General features: G+C 40.5%; 1 long non-coding RNA gene across 1 annotated transcript; it reads left to right on the top strand.

Moving 5' to 3' along the window:
* Positions 1-2,034: 2,034 nt before the first annotated feature.
* LOC123643745 lies at positions 2,035-9,623 on the top strand. Its single transcript, XR_006736915.1, has 2 exons — positions 2,035-2,149; positions 9,315-9,623. It is a non-coding gene; the product is annotated as an uncharacterized LOC123643745 (long non-coding RNA).
* The last annotated feature ends 10,879 nt before the right edge of the window (positions 9,624-20,502 follow it).

Here is a 20,502-nt window from a genome sequence, read left to right as displayed (position 1 = left end):
CATTTTACATTCCCACCAGCAATATATTACAGTTTAAGTTCCTCCCTGACTTTGCCAAGACTACCTGGTACACACACACACACACACACACACACACACAATTGTGGTTTTAATTTGCATTTCCCTAATGACTAAACATGTTGATTATCTTTTCATGGCACAATGGTTTTAATGTGTAATGTAATATTTTCCATATTGACTGAGAGAAGGGACATCTCTACAACATACTTTTACTGTTAGAAACTGTGTTGTTACATAATCAAAGAGGAGTTATAGTAAGACAATATCATTAACTATTGATAAAATGACATAAAAATCCAGAAAATATAAAATATGCACCTTAATGTGAATTTGAGTTCTTAAAAAAAGAAACTACAAAATACTAAGTTTTTACTTTCAACTGGTACCTCAGAATTTCTTCTGCTACCATGCACTGATGAACCTACTCATGTTTCCTGAAGCAACAATTATTACCTGTTTTTCTTCCTTGACTGTTCTCCCTTTAAAATCCTATTTGTGGCTGGGTGAGGTGGCTTACGCCTATAATCCTAGCACTCTGGGAGGCCGAGGCGGGTGGATCATTTGAGCTCAGGAGTTCGAGACCAGCCTGAGCAAGAGTGACATCCCGTCTCTACTAAAAATAGAAAGAAATTAACTGGACAACTAAAAATATATATAGAAAAAATTAGCCGGGCATGGTGGCACATGCCTGTAGTCCCAACTGCTCGGGAGACTGAGGATGAAGGATCACTTGAGCCCAGGAGTTTGAGGTTGCTGTGAGCTTGGCTGACGCCATGGCACTCTAGCCCAGGAAACAGAGTAAGACTCTATCTCAACAACAACAAAAAACAAATAAAATAAAATAAAATAAAAAATAAATAAAAATAAAATCCTATTTGTTACCATAAACAATTTTAATCAAATTCATTAAAATAATCTATTTACTACCTTGACAAGGTCACTGTAGTTTTTTGGTTTTTTGTTTTTTAAGGCCCTAAACACTGAGTAGACAGATGTCTTGTGACAATACTGATTCATAAGATACAGGAAGATTTTTTTGTACACTATAGACTTCTCCATAAAGGAACATTATGGAGACATTTCTTGCTAAAGCTTGCCCAATCTAGCTGCCTGGGGAGGTAAGTACTATATTAGCAGCGGGAGATATGTATTTTCAGTTGCCCACTCCAGTTGGAAGGTCTGATAATACCAACATTTGATCTCCTTATAATCAACTCAATTTAATTAAAATAGCATTGTGTGTACTGTGTGAAGAGCTCCATGTGAAACTTGAGTTTATTGAGCACTATATGTACAAAGCTCTACTTTCAGACACCTTGTGCATGTCTTTACTAATACTCACAATAACCATTTTACAGGTGATAAAGCTGAGTTCAGTCTAATTCAGTAATTTGGCCAAAGTCACATAGCTCCATGATTCAGTAACTTGGCCAAGGTTCCACAGCAAAGCTCATATGAAATCCTAGGTTTAGCTCTTTCCAAAACCTTTGCTCTTTTTACTGGGGCAGGCTAGGCCCCAAGATACTTTCCGGTACTTTGTGAATAATTAAACATTGTAGGGATCATGATCCATACTATAATTTTTGCCATGGACCTCAGTTAATTGTATGACATAATTTGAAGGCTGAAGCATAATTTTATGCTATTGGGATTATAATAAAGCTAAATAAACTATGCCATAATTTTCCTGTTGGAATTCAATTTAAGATTTCTACATATTTGTTGTTCTTTCTCAATTGCTGCTTACTAACCCTCTACTATCAATCCAAGTCTGTAAATACATTAAAAAAAACAACAATTCTGTGTCTGATTGCTAGGGGGTCATGGGTGAATTTGAAGAATATCACTCTAAGGAACACAATTCAAATTTTATAGTCCTGATTCCATGGTCCAAGGTTTTCAACCTAACTGCCAATCAGTGCCAGATTCAGTCATGTACTTTACCCAAATTATCTCTTTTACTCTTTTACTACAGATCACCTTTGTAATTTCAAACATTTGTACCCTGCTCTGAGCAAGCTCTGCATTGATCATTCACTATTAAGTGAATGTCTTGCTCCTCAGAAGGCTTAAATGGAAGAATGTATTAGGAGAGTCACACCAATGTGGTTAAAAGAAGGAAGATCAGGTACCTTTTTAAAAATATAATATAATATAAAGATATTATAGTATCTTTAAAGATATAATAGACTTGATATGGATAGTCAAAAGATGTAGAGCCAAGCAGTTTTTACAAAAGATAAGGCTATAGGAAGGTTTAAGGCTAAAAGATAAAGAAATATAATAGGAAAAAGCTGTAACTTCACTTACACATTGATCATTTCAATGTAGAGTATTGTATTGTAGTATTGATATCTATAGATATCAATATTGTATCTATGTATCAATATTGTACCCAGTATTGTATCTATAGAAATATATTGTGTTTACAGATATAGTTTTCTTTCTTCTAAGAAATTCTTTGTGAAGCAGCTGAGATTTTAACAAATGTCAAGCATGTATTTTTAAAGTAATAATGCGAATTACAATTTCTGTAGCTCATATTTTGATAAATCCTGCTGGGTACTATGGTGCAGAGAGTATAAGTGCTAGAGACTGACAAATCTGGGTTTAATTACTCACTGTGTGATTCTGGTAAAGTTGTTTAATTTCATTGACAATAGTTTTCTAGTCCGTAAAATGAGGGTTGTTTTGAGGCTAACTGGCATAATGTATTTAAAGTTACTTTTGAAGATGAAGAACAGTTAAATCCTCTGAAATGATCACCTGAAAACAAACAATGACGACGTGGAAAAACATTGACATAACAATAGACCACTGCTAATCCATAAATATAAAAGATTTAGTTCTTTTTAGAAATGCATGATATTTGGCAAAATGAAAGGAAGTATTGGTCTGAATTTGAGAGACCTAAAGATTCTTCAACATAAAAATAAAGGAATTGGCTTAGACTTAAGTTTCTCAAGAGCCAGACACTGTTATTCATCTTCATAGACTTACTACTTTTTATTTTACCTGGTATGCAGAGATATTTGGTAAATATTTGTTAATTGAATGAATGATTGCGTGAGTAAATTTGTTGATTTCTAAGGTTTCTTCCAACATCAACACACTGTTTTTATAATAAAGTGAAGGGAAAGAAAGTGTGTTGTATAAACACTGTTTTGTGGTGCTGTATTAGGGCACATGTATTAAAATATCAACTGCTAGTTTAGCAAGAGTCCATTCTTAGTGTTCTTTGAAATTCTTTATGCTTGTAACTTAGGAGCTCATACTGGCTGAATTCTGTGGTCTACTAACTACTGCCAAGAATTTGTAGTTTTCGTAAGCACTGTAATTTGCCAAAATGTTAAGCTCTTAATGTCAAATCTATGTAATACTTAATCCATTAGAGTTAATGGCCTCTACTGTTCACTTTTTTTTTTTTTTTTTTAGACAGGGTCTTGCTCTGTTGCCCAGGCTAGAGTTCAGTGGCATGGTCATAGCTCACTCCTGGGCTCAAGCCATCCTCCTGCCTCAGCCTCCCAAGTAGCTAGGACTACAGGCAAGTGCTACCGTTACCAGCTAATTTTTCCATTTTTGTAGAAACAGGGTTTTGCTCTTGCTGAGGCTGGTCTTGAACTCCTGAGCTCAGTCAATCCTTCTGCCTCGGCCTCCCCAAGTGCTAGGATAAAAGGCATGAGCCAGGCCGGGCGTAGTGGCTCACGCCTGTAATCCTAGCACTCTGGGAGACCGAGGTGGGAGGATCGTTCGATGTCAGGAGTTCGAGACCAGCCTGAGCAAGAGCGAGACCCTGTCTCTACTAAAAATAGAAAGAAATTATATGGATAGCTAAAAATATATATAGAAAAAATTAGCCGGGCGTGGTGGCACATGCCTGTAGTCCCAGCTACTCGGGAGGCTGAGGCAGAAGGATCTCTTGAGCCCAGGAGTTTGAGGTTGCTGTGAGCTAGGCTGATGTCACGGCACTCATTCTAGCCCAGGCAACAGAGTGAGACTCTGTCTAAAAAAAAAAAAAAGGCATGAACCACCATGCTCGGCCCTCTACTGTTCACTTTTAAATTGCTACCTAATTCAGATTTATTTTCTAACTTCCAATTTTCATTACAACTGAACTCAGGTGTGATTGGCTGTGCTATGTAAGCCCAGCGGCTCACTGTGAGCCCACAGATAGAGGTCAACATTTATCTCAACTGCTTATCTTTGGCCTAAGTGGATGTGGCAGTGCCAGAACAACATAATTACAGGGACCCAGAAAACAGTGCTTTCTTTGCCTAATAATTTTTTTTAAAAAGGTTTCCTATCTGCTTCTTAATGAATGACTAAATCCCTTAAAATATATAGCAGTCTGTTTGCACTGGTTTTCTCTGAGTGGTAGGCTTAGGGGTAAGATAACATTACTTCCTACCTTATATATTTCTATATTGTTTTATTTCTTAACAAGCACTTTATTTAATATTTGAATAAGTAATACATAATCATGATACGAACATTTTAAAAATATAAAAGGTAAAAAGTCAATCTCCCTACCCTATTTTCTATTCACTACATCTTACTTTTTTACCCCCTAATCCATTGTCACTAGGTTCTTGGAACTGTTTCAGAGTTGGTTTATGTATTTACAAGCAAATATTAACATATATTTTACTTTTTCATTTTTCACACAAAAGGTGGTAAACAGTGCATACTGCTCTACACCTTGTATTTTTGATTAAAAATATCTTGGAGATTTTTCCATATCAATATAGTACACAGTACATCCTGATTCTCTTTTTATGCATTTCTTTCTTTTTTGTGGCCACATAATATTCCATTACATGGATGTGTCAGGGTTTATTTGACTTGTTTCATATTGATGAACACTGGGTTATTCCCAATCTTGCTATTGCAAGTTATGATGCAATGAATAACCTTGACCTAGGTCATTTTAAAAATGATTTTCAATAATTTTATTTATTTATTTATTTATTTATTTATGAGACAGAGTCTTGCTCTGTCACCAGGGCTAGAGTGCTGTGGTGTCAGCCTAGCTCACAGCAACCTCCAACTTCTGGGCTCAAGTGATCCTCCTGCCTCAGCCTCCTGAGTAGCTGGGACTACGGGGGAGCACCACCATGCCCAGCTAATTTTTTCTATTTTTAGTAGAGACAGCGTCTCGCTATTGCTCAGGCTGGTTTTGAATTCCTGAGCTCAAGCAATCCTCCTGCCTTGGCCTCCCAGAGTGCTAGGATTACAAGCATGAGCCACCGCACCAATAATTTTCTTTTTCTATTTTCTTTTTTTTTTTTTGAAACAGAGTCTCACTTTGTTGCCCGGGCTAGAGTGCTGTGGCGTCAGCCTACCTCACAGCAACCTCAAACTCCTGGGCTCAAGCAATCCTCCTGCCTCAGCCCCCCGAGTAGCTGGGACTACAGGCATGCACCACCATGCCCAGCTAATTTTTTCTACATATATTTTTAGTTGTCCATATAATTTCTTTCTATTATTTTAGTAGAGACGGGGTATCGCTTTTGCTCAGGCTGGTCTCAAGCTCCTGACCTTAAGCGATCCTCCCGCCTTGGCCTCCCAGAGTGCTAGGATTACAGGTGTGAGCCACTGCACCCAGCTAAATAATTTTCTTTTTAATCAACAATTAATTATACATGTTTGTAGGGTACAATGTTATGATTATGTTATGATATATGTATACATTGTAGAATGATTAAATCAATCCATTAGGTCATTTTATGTGTCAAGCGTATTCACAGGATAAATTCACTTAAAAGGGATTGTTGGGTCAAGGATATTTTACTGAATTGTCTTATTGTTTATAATAATTTTTCAGTTGAGTCTCTTGGGTTTAAATTCATACAGTCATATTACCTGCAAATAGTGAAAGTATTTTCCTTACTTTACCATTTTTATACTTAAAGTTTTTGTAATGTCAAATTGTGATTGCTAGTATCTTCAGTAAAATTTTAAATAGTAGTGAGCACCCCTGTCTTATTCCTAACTTTAGTGTGACTGCCTCTAGCATTTCCCCCCCCCAAGCAGAATGCTGGCTGGATATACTTTACTATGTTAAAGAAGTTTTCATCTGTTTCTATTTCATTAAGTGTATTTTATCAGGTTGTTGAAACCATAAACATTTTAATAAACACCACCAACAATAAAGCCACTCTTCTGACCTTTCTGTCTTCCCACCTTCCAATTTCTTGCTGATGTCTGCCAAAGGCTGCTCCTAACCAGAATCTAGAGGGGAAGGGTGTCGCTAATGGTTCAGGTCATTTTCCTAGAGCACAGAGGAGGGTAGAGAAGAAGGCAAGAGGGTAGATCTGGAAGAGCAGACAAGGTATATCCAGTATAGAAGCTAATAGCAGATAACAAAACAGCCTCTTTTTTATTAGACAAAAACAAAAAGATTATTACAGGTGGCAAAAGCAATTTTCCTGAAGCTAGTAACATTACCTTTGTTTATAAAAAAAGTGAAAGAAAAGTGTGGGGTTTTAGTCTTAGGCATTTTGACATGGAAAGCTGCTGGTACTAATCTTTCTAGATCTAATGTTAGCAGGCCCATGAATTGCATTTCCTGTTCTTAAACACACACTCAGCATTGAGCCCCTTGAATGTAATTTCCCCTACATCTATGACCTTATTTTAAAAATCTTGCCACCTCTTCCTGAAACCTAAAAATAATGTTCTAGTGTGGTGGGTATCAGATGGGTCAACTGTCAGCACCAGAACCAGACATCGTATCTTCTGGGAAGGATCTAGCAGGACATGCCCATTTTACTGGCCCCTTGGCCTGTTCTGTTCAGGCTTGCCTCAGATGCCCCCAGGCATTAGCAGGCCTGGCTCTGAGGGCAGTAGTTTCACCTGACTCTATCCTACGATGCCCTCTCTGATGGGCTGGTTGCCTTCTGCCAGACATTTGGAAACTGTTCCAAACTCCAAAGCAGTTCTGCTCCTCTACTGCACAGACTGCAGATTTGGAAGACATCACGGGTCACAGACAGAGTTGCCAGATAAAATACAGGACCACCAGTTAAATCTGAATTTCAGATAAGGAATACTTTTTGGCATAAGTATATCCCAAATACTGCATGGGACATACTTAGTATAAGTAAAAATTATTTGGTGTTTATGTGAAATTCAAATCCAACTGGGCATCCTGTATTTTCCTTTGCTAAATTTGGCAACCCTCGTCACAGAGCTCTTCCCAAAATAATCCTCCACTATGCTTCCTGCCACTACCCGTCCTCCCAACTCCATAGTTCCTCTATAAGAATTATGAAAGTGTTAAGGTAGCCTACAAGGGGTATTAACTATATAGGTCATGGTTAAGATTCTCTTCTGAGGCCTTCACCTCTGACGTTAACCCCCATTAGCAAAGATTAGTTTACTAGATCAGTAAATTTGTCATTTGGGCATTAAGGACATTTTCAGTGGTATTGAAAACAAGGGTGGATCATGAAAAATTTAGATTCTAGCAGATGTGTGTAGGGGTAGGGATGGAGGTGGAGGTGTTTGGAGGTATCTTAAAGCAATGCATGCAGGAAAGAGAATATTGAAGAGAAGGTATACTATCTGACAGTTTTGCCTGACTGAGATCCTTGCATCTTTCCTTCCTTGCCTCCTCCTTTCCTTCCCTTTTTTATTCGACACATATCCACCCCCAGGAGGGGGCATGAGCAAGAGGCTGGATTGCAGCTGAACAGAAAGCAGGAGGCACTGTGGAGAAAACAACTGACAAGCAACCAAGGGCTGGGGGCAAAATAGCCTGGGAGGAGAAGTAAAACCAAAAAAAAATTTAAAAATTAGGTGCTTGACATTTAAGGAAAAAAGTCCAAAGTTAACCAAGGATGACTGCTTATTGCAAGATTCAAAACCCCTGAATGACAAAACTTCTGAAAAAGGAAATGATGGTAGCACGGGACACCCTGCTGATCTGTCTCCCCGCCGGAGTACTTCTCCATTCCCAACCTTCATGCAGCCCCACATAGCAGAGGCAAACACACCCTCCCTGAAGGCTTTGTGAACCACAGGTCTGTGCCTGACACCATGACCCTGTCTCTATGAAGTGCATGAACCAGACCACAGCCTTATTTTCTTAGACTGAAGACTCAATGTAACCAGTTTTCCTAAATTCTGTGGCCCAAGAGGCTAAGAGTTCTGTCAGTCATGAGGCAGACACAGTCTGGCTGCTGTCACGTGGTATCCAAGACCATGCCTAGATACAGACCATTCAGAGGAGCTAGACTTGGTAACCCATGTTTGTGTTCATTTCCCCACCTGGCATTTTTGAGCTGTACCAAGCAGCCTTGGGTCCTCGCTGCAAGGGCCTGCTCAAGCCTGAGAAGCAAAAGAGTTTTGGGGTCCCAGTGGAGCAGGGTGGTCAATTCATTCCAGTTTGTCTGTGACCTTCCAGGTTTGAATACTGAAAGTCCCACACCCCAGGGAATCCCACAGTCCCAGGCAAACCGGGATGATTTGTCATCCTAAAATCAAGACACCTAGGCTTTGGCTCCTAAATATCAGTTTCCTCATCTGTAAAATGCTGGGATTGGTCAATGCAGCTTCTAATGTCACTGCCGCATCTAATAGTCTATGATTCACCCTCACGCTCCTGACCTTACCCATCTGCAACCCAAGTCCCAAAGAAAATTCACTTGATCCAAGGCCCAAGTTTGAGTAATCTGATAAATCAGTGTGTTAACAGGTGAGGATGAGAGGGTTCACAGTTGAATCTTAATGATGGCTGTGAGAGGAAGGCATGAAGCTGTAGCTGAGTACCTCTAATGAAGGCAATTTCAGCTGGGCAGAGAAACATGTGACCCTCTGCCATCCAAGAGGAAGATATTTTTAGGCAGGCAGGTTTTAAGGCAGCCAGCCTGAGAGAGTTGGTTTGATGAGCTGGGTTCAGCTGCACAGCAGGAACAAGCCACAGGCAGGGGAGTCTTGTCTGACTTGAGCCAACTTTCACACTACGACCTGAATAAAATCAGCAGTTGAAACTAGAGACTAGAGAAGAAAGGAAGTAGTCTACTGATAGCACTATTTTTTAAAAAATGCATTTGCTTTGAGCCTGAGTCTGTCATTTGAAATAGAGATACCCAGTTATCATTCTGGGTAGCTGAGAGTTCACACTCTGGAGTCACCACCTACTAACTCTGTGATATGGGGTAAGTAGCGTGTTGAGTTATATGCATTGGCTGATATTTGACCTTTTTTGATCTACAAAAATAGGAATTCCACATGGTTCACCAAATAACTTACTCTCTCTTTTCCTTGTTTTCCTCGTGTGTGAAATGCAGATAGCCACCAACCTTTCAAGGACAGCGAGGACCAAATGAAAGAAGACACAGAAGGAGGTTAGAACAGTGCCTGGCTCGCAGTTCGTGCTCAGTGATGTCGGCTATGCTGCCACTACCGTCGGGACTGATGAAGAAGCATGCAGGGCCATTAGACTCCCTCTGCTGGACCTAGAGGTCCCAGACTCTTCCAGGGACTTGGGACATGGACAAACCAAGGTGAATCAGTCCCCTTAGCTGAACTGCAGAATTTCATTCTAATCCCAGGATGAGAAAAGGAAAATAGGTTCGTATCATGGATTTTTCAAGTCATTTTGAGACTGAATGTTTGTTTTTCCTCCCAACCCAATCAATTCCAAAACAGCGCAAAGGGCTTTTATGATGGGGTTTTGCTCTGACAACATAGAGCCCTAGCTTTAGTCTTACATCTGTTTGTAGCAACCACACGAGGTGACCATCTTAGTCAATTTAATTTATATTTATATACACATACACATACATTGTGAAGCACATATGAAACAAATGAGATAGCGTCATTATTTTCAGAATACAAAAAAGTTACACTGAATTTTTTCTCTCAATAACCGGAAGCAATAAAAAGGAGACATAAAACATTTGCTGCAGTATTATCGTAATTAACTAAAATTTATTAAATTAAGTAAACTCACTTGAGCTTTTTATAGCTCAAGGATTTTAGGAAATAGCTTCCTTACACATAATGAGGAAGTGCATCTTTAGGTCTCTTTATATTTTTCTTCCCTATAACACTCCTATGTTTTGTCTTTTCTCTTCAGGTTTCTTCCCTTGAGCTAAATCAATCTGTTCATGAAAAAACAGAACACTACAATCCTTAAGTAAAATGATAGCTGGGGGAACCGCTGGACTCCAAGGCCAGCACTTCCCCACTGTGCAGATCCCACAGATATGATGTCAGAAATCTGAAGAAGAAAAGAAAATAACACTGAACCTGGTTTGGTTTAAACTCTCTTAAGCAGGCCTCTTTCAAATGTGAGAAAGTTCAGCTCTCAACATGTATTAACAAAAGGTGTTTACAACAGAATGCCTGGTTGTGCCTAATAATGGCTTTGCTCTTTGAATTAATTCCTTCCCGGTGACAAAGGCTGAGCTTTTGAACTTCTGGGTATGGTTAGGCAGGGCATTTTTGCTTGGCTTGGCTCTCTTAAATGAGTAGAAAAGGCTTGGTTGGGCACCTGGCATTTTGTGGCCAGTAATTATACTACGATTGTTACTGTGCATTACCGAAACTTCATTTTTTGACCAAAAGCCAACTGTACTCTTTAAAACAAACATCTTTTGAAAGTCTAGTGTGCTTTGAAATGATTTTAAAATCCATCTGTAAATAGGATTTGGCACAAGTCAATTTGTTAAAGATAATGTTTTACTTTAACGTAGTAGCCCTCTGCCTGCCACTTGGTCTGAGTCTCTTCGGCTCTTACAAGCAGTGTATGTATAATCTTTCCACTTAAGCCGTCTTAATGCTTCCTTTCCCGTCATGGTGTGGCTGTACTGTACATGACATCCCTCCCCCTCCAGGGGACAGATTTACTCTAGGGTATGTGCTCATAACTGAGTCAGGGTGAGTGATAAACACTTAAATAGCCAGAGGAAAAAATCTTTTTTTCCACATTTAGAAGACTAGTAAATTATCTATGGGCAGGCTTTCCCAGCTGTGGGTCTTCTGAGACAACCAGGTCCTCAATTCTTAACTGAAAACTTGATCAAGCCATCAGGGGTGGAGCCATAGGGTTGAAGTGGGTGGGCGGGGATAGTACATTTAAAGACCCGTCAGCCTAACCTGCTAGTTCTCAAATACAAGAACTCCCACCAAGGCCTCCTCCCCTCACTGTTAGTTTCAGAACAATAACACAGATACTCACCTCACAAGGACCTGGTGAAGTTAAATGTGATACACATGTGATTGAGGAATGGGTTTTTTTTCTTGGTATTTCCCTACCCACTCCTCCCTGCCTCAAGCAGGGAGGCCCTGAAGGGCAGGATCTGTTGCAATGCCTGAAGGTGGGAAAATGATGTGACAGGATAAACAGCAAGACAAGAACAACAAAACTTCTGTGAGTTGTGTTTTGTGTTACACAAACTCTTAGAGGACCAGGCACAGTGGCTCACTCAGCTTTCTGGGAGGCTGAGGTGGGAGGATCACTTGAGGTCAGGAGTTCAAGACCAGCCTGAGCAAGAGTGAGACCCCATCTCTACTAAAAATAGAAAAAATTAGCCGGGCGTGGTGGTGGTCGCCTGTAGTCCCAGCTACTCGGGAGGCTGAGACAGGAGGATTGCTTGAGCCCAGGAATTTGAGGTTGCAGTGAGCTGGGCTGACACCATGGCACTCTATCCAGGGCAACAAAGCTGTCACAAAAAAAAAAAAAAGGAAACTGAAACCCCCCTCTTCATTCCCCGTCTTAAAAAAAATACTCTCAGAAGACTTAAGAGGATTTGAAGCACAGCCCAAGTATTTGGAAGAAAAAGGTTTGAGGAGAGTGGGGCTTATTTGGAAGAAAAAGGTTTGAGGAGAGTGGGGCTTCTTTGGAAGACTAGAAATACTCCCCTCTGCTAGGTGGGAGGAAAAGTAAATGAAAAGTAAGAGGGCAAAGGCATGGGTAGGTCCTTCCCTACCACCCTATCCCTCTACCTCAGGGAGGCAGCAAGCCTGGGGAGAAGAATGGCTGTGTGGTGTGGGCCTACAGAACTTCCCAAACCCTGGAGTGGCCCCAAAGTAGCAGGGAGCTGCTGGATATGATGGGCTATATAAACAGGAAGGAGGTACCGATGTGTATCAGTAAAAGAAGATCAGAAGGAACTGTGGACATCTTGGTTGGTATCCCCTCGAAGAGCTGACTCAAGGAACAAATGGATTTCCCAATACCTTGGCACTAACTAACCACCCTCATCTTACCTCAAACGTAGACACATCTTTATAGGCGGAGAAATACCAAAATGATGGAAGTCATTGCTGACACTTTTCAACACAGAGTGGGGGCTTGAAATATAAATTAGGTTGATTACTAGAGGAATAAAGATGGATTTCTAGCATACCTGAGGTTGTACACTGAGATATGTGCATCCAGTTTGAGCTTTTGGGGAAGACAGTATGGTGTAGTGGAGAGACCACTAATCTGAGAGTGAGAGAAGAAAAGCTCTGTCATTTACTATTCTGGGTTTCAGGGTCTTCATCCATCAAATGTGGGTAATAAAATCTCTCCTGACAACTCCTAGTCCTGCTGTGAAGAATGGGATGCTGTATGTGGATGTCACAAAATATAGTGCGAGGCAATAAGGCAGCCTACATAGTATCAAATGCAAAGCGTAATCAGAAGAAGAATAATAGATAATAATTCCAATATGTAGGAACCTGTAGGAAAACTGACTAGGTACTCGCCAATTTCATTTTCTCTTCTTGGCACACCAAAATACATTTCCCAGCCTCCCTTGCAGTTAAAATAGGGCCATGCAATTGAACTCTGGCTAATGGGATTTGGTAGAAGTAATGAACAGTGCTTGCAGACCTAGCCATAAATCCTGCTGTGTGGTCTTATACACACTCCCTTCTCCCTCTGTGGCAACTGTTGAGGCCAAATGTTGAAGATGATGGCATTTTAAGATGAAAGGAGCCTGAATCCTTAAGTTACCACTTAGAGGAGTTGCCCAGGAGAGCCCCTTACCTATGCTGGATTGTGATGCACGATATAAACTTTTATTTGGGGGGTTTTATGTTAATGCAGCCTATGTAGCCTATGCTAACTAACACCATGCTATAATAATAAGTTAATAATAGAATATATATTAATGCACATCAGGTACACATACGTATATATGAGATGTCCAAGGAATGGTTCAATCAATTCCTTTTATATTACAAAGAACATAAAAGTTTAATTTGTGCTTTTCTTGGGCAAAGATGTCACAAGTGCAAGTTTGTGTCTGGCTTGCTCAGTGGAAGCACGTTCACTTAAAAAGCTGGGGGAAATTTCTCACCTGGAGTGGACAGACATCCAGGCCCTCTGCACTAGTTCACCTCAGTGGCTGAGGTTTTACTTCATGTGATCTGCTGCATCAGTCTCAGCTGGGAGACAGCTGCATCCCTCCTCATCTCAAACTCTCCATGGACACTCAACATTCTTAACAGGGAGGACCCATGAGATGCTCTCGGATCCAGGCAATGCGGGAAACCTGTTCTGTAGGGAGCACAGCTGTTACAGAACATCTCAAAGCAGTAGGTTTTGCATGTTTGCTTATTGCTATGTCCATTCCCCAAACAGTTCAAACATGCACATATTTGCTGCTTAACTTCTGCTAAAGCCATCAGAGAAATTGATTCTATTGACTGCTCAGAGACCAAACCCTCCCTGCAGCCCTAGAGGCTGTCCAATCGCAGACGGCAGGACAGTGCTTTCCCTAGAAACCACACTCTCTTCGTCTAGGGCTGGTAAGAGAGCCTAGTTATCTTCGAGGTCTTGGGCTTCAAATTACCTCTGTTGCATGCACGGTCACCACCCCTCTCTGGATAAGGCTTTATTCTAACACCTTTAGACCAGTGAGAAGGATCCCAGGGAAGTGCTGGGTACTTTATTCCTCCACTTAACAAAGACTACCCTCCTTTGGACTAGTCAGTTGGCTTTGATCCACCACAGAGAATCCTGCCCAGTGGGCAGGCAGACTCTGGCCAATGGTCATACAGGCCAAGGGAGGAACCATGAATACAGTGGGAAATCTGTCAGCACAACTGAGCGAAATCTGAAAGCTCCCTTCCTACTGAAGGCTGCTAAGTGCCGCTGTAGCGTTAGCTTCAAATAAGTGGTACTGACCTTCAGAAAAAGAAAGCATTAATATACTTTCCAGCCAGAGATAGTAGCTCATGCCTGTAATCCTAGCACTTTGGGAGGCCAAGGCAGGAGGATTGCTTGAGCCCAGGAGTTTGAGGTTGCAGTGAGCTATGATTGCATAACTGCATTCCAGCCTGGGCAACAGAGTAAGAACTTGTCTTAAAAATAAATAAATAAATATATATGTATAAATACACACATAAACTTTCTATAGGTGTTGTTGCACTGAAAATTGGTAACCTGAAGAATAAAGATACTTTAAACTGTTTTTAGTTGTTGCTTCCTAAAATAAAGGCTTTTAAAATCATAAAACTAATATGTGCTTATTATAGTAAATTTGCAAAGTACAGGAAGGTGTATACAATGGTTTAAAAACACTTAGCTTCTGCCTTGTGACAGAGTTACCTAAGTACATGTTTATCTACCCTTTATATTATATGTTTCTTGAGGGAAGAAATCATAGCATTTCTTCACTTTTATGCCTCACAATGCCCAGCACAAACATTATTTGAGAATGAATGTAATGACATTCAGTGAATTTAGGAAAGTTGTTCTTACTACCTTTGTGGACCAGACTCTCTAAGGTTGAAGCAAAATAAAAAAATATACCTTCATCTTGTACCATCCTGGAATAAATAATAGTGCCAAAAAAAAAAAAAATCCAAAAAAAAAAAAAAAAAACCCCTAAAAACCTCACACTCAGGTAGAGTGAAGCATAAGACTTATGGACTCTGAAGTCACACAGACGTGGTCTGGAATCCATCTTTGATCATCACTAGCAGCGTGTCCACAGGCAAGTTGTTTAAACATTCCGAGTCTCTGGTTTGACAGGGGCTCTGTTCTGAATTACCCTACTCCTGGACCTATGCTGATGGAGTGATTGCTACCTGACGAGTTGATAATTGCCCTAATAGGGCGACCAACCATCCAGTCTGCCTGGAACTGTACCAATTTTAGCATTGAAATTCCCATGCCTCAGGAAACTCCTCTATCTCAGGCTAACTTGGTCACCCTTCAGAAAAGTTGGACACATCACGTACTGGCTTTTAACACTTCTGTGTAGAAGCAAAACACAACATTTCTGCTTGTTTCAGTGACCCAAACAAGTCACATGGCTACAGAGAACTCCAAGGAGTGGGGAAGTGCCATCCTACAATGTCCTAGGGAGGGCACCTGGAAATATTTGGTCACCAGCTCTAAGGACCACTGCACCTGCTCTCCCCTTCCTGCCTCCATCTGGCTTTATAGTCTAGTCTCCCTCAGGTGACATTCAGCTCTAGCACCTGATCCTAGCACATTTCTTATCAATAGACTTTCATTCCCCATGCGCTACTTAACAGCATTGGCAGTAAGTTGGGCAGTGGGCACCAAAGACAGAATCAGCTTCTCTCTCAGTGATATCCATTCATTTACTGATTGATTAGTAGATTCATTTATTAGACAAATTCTGATTGAACCTCTATTATGCCGGAGATGTACTATGTGACATGATGTGACCTTCAGTACAAAATATATAAATCCAGGAAAGAGTGAGCTGATAATATTAAGGTTTTACTACATCATTTATAGATCTCATTTCCTCTATTAAATTTTTTGTGGACAACTTGGTATTTTCTCTCCTGCCTCTTTACAACACTCACCAAAGACTGAATTTATAGGCTTAAAGTAGGTAATATTATTATGCTAAAGTGATCAAACTAATAAGCTCATATGTGCTTAGCCAAAGAGCATTGCCCACCTATGCTTCCTGGTTTAGGTGCTGGTTTTGGAAAATGGCACAGGACTTAAATGGGAAGTTGTGATGTCCTCACATACTTGCTAGTACCTGCAGCTTGACTTTATGCCGTAAGTGTGGGGAGGAAATGGGGAAATGTAGGCCAAGGGATACAAAGTAGTAAATGTGCAGGATGAACAAGTCTAGAGATCTAATGTACCTCCTGAGGACTATAGTTAATAAATTTATATTGTATTAGGGATTTTTATTAACTAAGTAGATTTTAGCTGCTCTCCTTGCAACACATGAAAATAGTAGTTATGTGAGATGATAGATACATTAATTTGCTTCACTATTTTACTATCCATATGTATCCCATAACATCATGTAAATCTCAAATATACACAATTTACTTATTTTAAAAATAAAGATAAAAATATTTTTTGAAAAGATAATAAACATTTATGATTTAAAATAGAGAGAGATGAGAAATAATTTTACTTCCCCTGGATGATCTCCAGTCCTGCAGCTCTGCTCATGAGACCACCACTAGTTCCAGTTTCTTGTGTATACCGCCAGGGATATTTGTTGTGGATAGCAGCTGCAAGTGATGTGTGTGTGTGTGTTTGTGTCTGTCTGTCTGTCTCCATCTCTTTTAAAAAAAGTATTAATAATAGCATGCTATATACAACATTTTGCAATGTTTAAAAAATATATACGTAGTTTTGCAATCTATTTTTTTTTCACTTTAAGAATATATCTTGGTTAGGCACAGTGGCTCATGTAATCCTAGCACTTTGGGAGCCCAAGGCAGGAGGATTACTTGAGATCAGGAGTTTGAGACCAGCCTGGGCAACATAGTGAGACCCTGTCTCTACAAAAAATAGGAAAATTATCCAGATGTGGTAGCACATGCCCCCAAGCTACTCAGGAGGCTGAGGCAGGAAGATTACTTGAACCCAGAAGTTTGAGGTTGCAGTAAGCTATGATTGAGCCACTGCACTCTAGCCCGGGCAATAGAGCAAGACCCTCTCCCCCAGGCCCCCAAAACCCCCAAAACCCCAACTGTAAGAATATATCTTGAGGATAGTTTTATATGAATATATTTAAATCTGCATTATTCTTTTTTATGAGTCTGCATTACCCTATTGCAATGATATAGCATAAACTATTTAACCAGTCTCCTACAGATAGATGATTATCATTTGTTTCTTTTGTCATTATAACCAATTCAAACAGCAAAGTCAAACAGAACTATCAGAAAAATTCATTAAGGTGAAATTGCTGGATGAAAGATTATATCCAATTTTCATTTTGACCCAAACTGCCAAACTCCCTGGTAATTTCCAAGAGGCCATATATATAACATAGCAAGGGTTCTCCTGCCAGACTGCTTGGGTTTGACTATTGGCTTAGCCACTTACTAGTTGTATAACCTGGGGTAAATTACTCAACAATGCTGTGCCTCAGTTTCCTCATCCATAAAATAGGGGAGAATAGCAGTTGTTTCTTCATAGGGTTATTATGAGGTTTAAATGAGAGAATACATGTGAAACAGTATAACACCTGAAACAACACAATTCCTGGGTAACTCTCACACAAAACAGAACACCAAAAGTCAAAACAAGACAAGTAGAATCCCTGAGACAATGGTGGGTGACTCAGATTATCCCATCTTGGTTTGGGCCTCTGTTTCCACATAGTACTTCTGCATGTTGTTTCCAACTGAGGCTACATATGTAGGATGCACGGATGGGGCCTGTGTATGTGCAGGGCATGGTATGTCTAAGGGGTCTGGCCATTTCACTAGGATCAGTGTGACTTCCCTGAGGGTCAGGCCCTTGCCTTTGCTTGCTTGTCATAATAACTAACACAGAGTTAAGTATGGGGCTCCAACACTAGAGCCTCCAAAGGAGTCACGTTCTAGGAGTGAAATTTAATTGGTCTACTTGTGGAGATCAGTGCTGAAAGGAGTTAAGTGACTTGCCTAAGATTACACAAAAGGAAATGATGGAAGTGGAATTAGAATAGGAGAAAGCATTGTCTTTCCATTGTGCAAAACTGTCTCCAGCTATCTCTCTGTAAGTGACTAAAGAAATGGGGTTGGCCATGTAAAGAAATGACAGCAATGACAATGATGATGCCTATGACAACAGCCAGCTAAATAGCATCTATTGAACACGATGGACCAGGCACTGTGTTAATCTACACTGGAGCTTTAGTAAAGCACCTAACTCACACATCTAAGTCAAGTCTTGATTTGTAAAATGGTGTTTTAAAGCTAGAGGTATAATTAAATCTGTATAAACCAATATAGTCACCCCAAACTCAGACCCATTTGAGGCCAAAGGCACCTCCACCTAGTATTTAGAAATTCCATTTTATATGGATTTACTTAATTCTCACAACAACCCTATGGTTGAGTTTACTACTGGTAGTACCAGGTGCTCTTCTAAGCACTTTATAGTTCTCATTTCATTGTCACAACAGTCAGTCCCTTGAGGTAGGTACTAATATTATCTCCATTTTACGGGTAATGAACTGAGGGACAGAGAGGTTAGCTAATTTATGAAAACCTAGCAAGTAGCAGATTTACAGTTTTAACCTGGATGTTCTGGTCATTTTTCCTTTGTTTATTTTTTAGATTTCAGGATCAAGAGGTTGAATTAATTTTGAATTAATCATACTCCTCAGTCTATGGTACCCTCTCCTCATCATTCTCTTCAAGGCCCCTTTCTTGATCAATTGAGATCTATCTATCTCATTTTATTTGTCTCTCTTCCCATTCTCCTCCTTCTCCCCAGAAGCAACCATTCTATTGTACTTAATTTAACAGGCCGGGTGCGGTGGCTCACCCCTGTATTCCTAGCATTCTGGGAGGCCGAGGCGGGAGGATCACTCGAGGTCAGGAGTTCGAGACCAGCCTGAGCAAGAGCGAGACCCCGTCTCTATTAAAAATAGAAAGAAATTACATGGACAACTAAAAATATATATAGAAAAAATTAGCCGGGCATGGTGGCACATGCCTGTAGTCCCAGCGACTTGAGAGGCTGAGGCAGAAGGATTGCTTAAGTCCAGGAGTTTGAGGTTGCTGTGAGTTAGGCTGATACCACGGCACTCTAGCCTGGGCAAAAAGAGTGAGACTCTGTCTCCAAAAAAAAGAAAATTTAATGTGTGTCTTTTTGTTTGTGTGAGTTACACAACCTGTATTGCAGCACGGGTTGTGTTGCTAGTTGTGTGTAGTTTCTTATCCACTTTTCCAAGGACAGCAAATGTATGTGACCTTCACCATTATGCAAGACTGCTGCTGCTATAGCCTTCCCTAAAATGCTTGAATTATTATACTACTCTCTCTGTTGATGAGCACGGAGCCAGCAAGTGAGTCTGAGAACATGGAGATCATGGAGTCTTGGTTCAATTTCTAACTAACAGGTTGATTAATATGGTTACAACAGGTCTTGAAAGGGCAGCAGGATAAAAGGATAAGCTAGAGACCAATGGAAGTCTAAGGGTTGGTTGCTGATCTGACGCCCCCTCCCCAACCTCCTTCAGCTCCCTAATCCCAGGTCACCCCAAATAGTAATAATAACAAGCTACATAAACATGATGAGCTTGCCATAAATCATAGCTTTAGGACAAGTCCCCTAGCCTCTTCCAACCAGATCAGCACCCCAAGCCTTTTCAGAGGACTGAGTTAATCTGCACTGGAGCTTTAGTAAAGGACCTAACTCACACATCTATGTCAATTCCTGATGGTTAAAACAGTGTTCTAAAGCCAGAGGCATAATTAAATCTGTATAAGCCAATATGGTCACCCCAAACTTAGACCCATTTGAGGCCAAAGGCACCTCCACCTAGTATTTAGAAATTCCACACCATACCCACTGCCACTCTGACCAGCCCCATTCCTCCCCCTCTTCCCCATCTCACTCAACTCTCTTTCCTGCCATCAGGCCTATTATAGGTTAAATTGTGTCCCGCCCCACGCACCCCACTCCCTACCAAAGAGATACGTTGAGGTCCTAACTCTCAGTATCTCAGAATGTCCCTTTATTGGGAAATAGTGTCATTGCAGATGTAATTAGTAAAGATAAGGTCATATTGGAATAGGATGGCCCTTATCCAGCATGACTGGTGTTTATTTAAGAAGAGGGCCGTGTGAAGATACAGAGACAGAGGGAGAACATCACCTGAAGATAGAGACACAGACTGGAGTGATGTTTCTCTAAACCAAGAAACACCAATGATTGCCAGCCATTGCCAGAAGCTAGGAAAGAGGCATGGAACAGTTTTTCCCTTAGAGACCTCAGAAGGAACCAACCCTGGCAATACCTTGACTTTGGACTTCAAGCTTCTAGAACTGTGAGAGCACAAATTTCTGTTATTTTAAGCCACCTTATTTGTGATACTTTGTTATGGCAGCTTGGGAAACAAACAGAAGGCTTGACAGCCCTTTCTGAGCCTGGGTTCCATGGAGAGATATGTAGCAAAGGCTTTGATCAGCATCCTGGTTCCATCACCCTTGTCCCATGCAGCCAGTCTTACCGATCCCAACCCTGGGTAGGACACACCATCTAACTTCTCTGTTCCTGTCCCCAGGCTATCAAAGTGATAGTAAAAA

This window comes from Lemur catta, chromosome 8 (genome assembly GCF_020740605.2).
Source record: "Lemur catta isolate mLemCat1 chromosome 8, mLemCat1.pri, whole genome shotgun sequence".
Lineage (NCBI taxonomy): Eukaryota > Metazoa > Chordata > Mammalia > Primates > Lemuridae > Lemur > Lemur catta.
The sequence above is the reverse complement of the archived record's forward strand: the minus strand, read 5'-3'. Positions and strand labels throughout refer to the sequence as shown.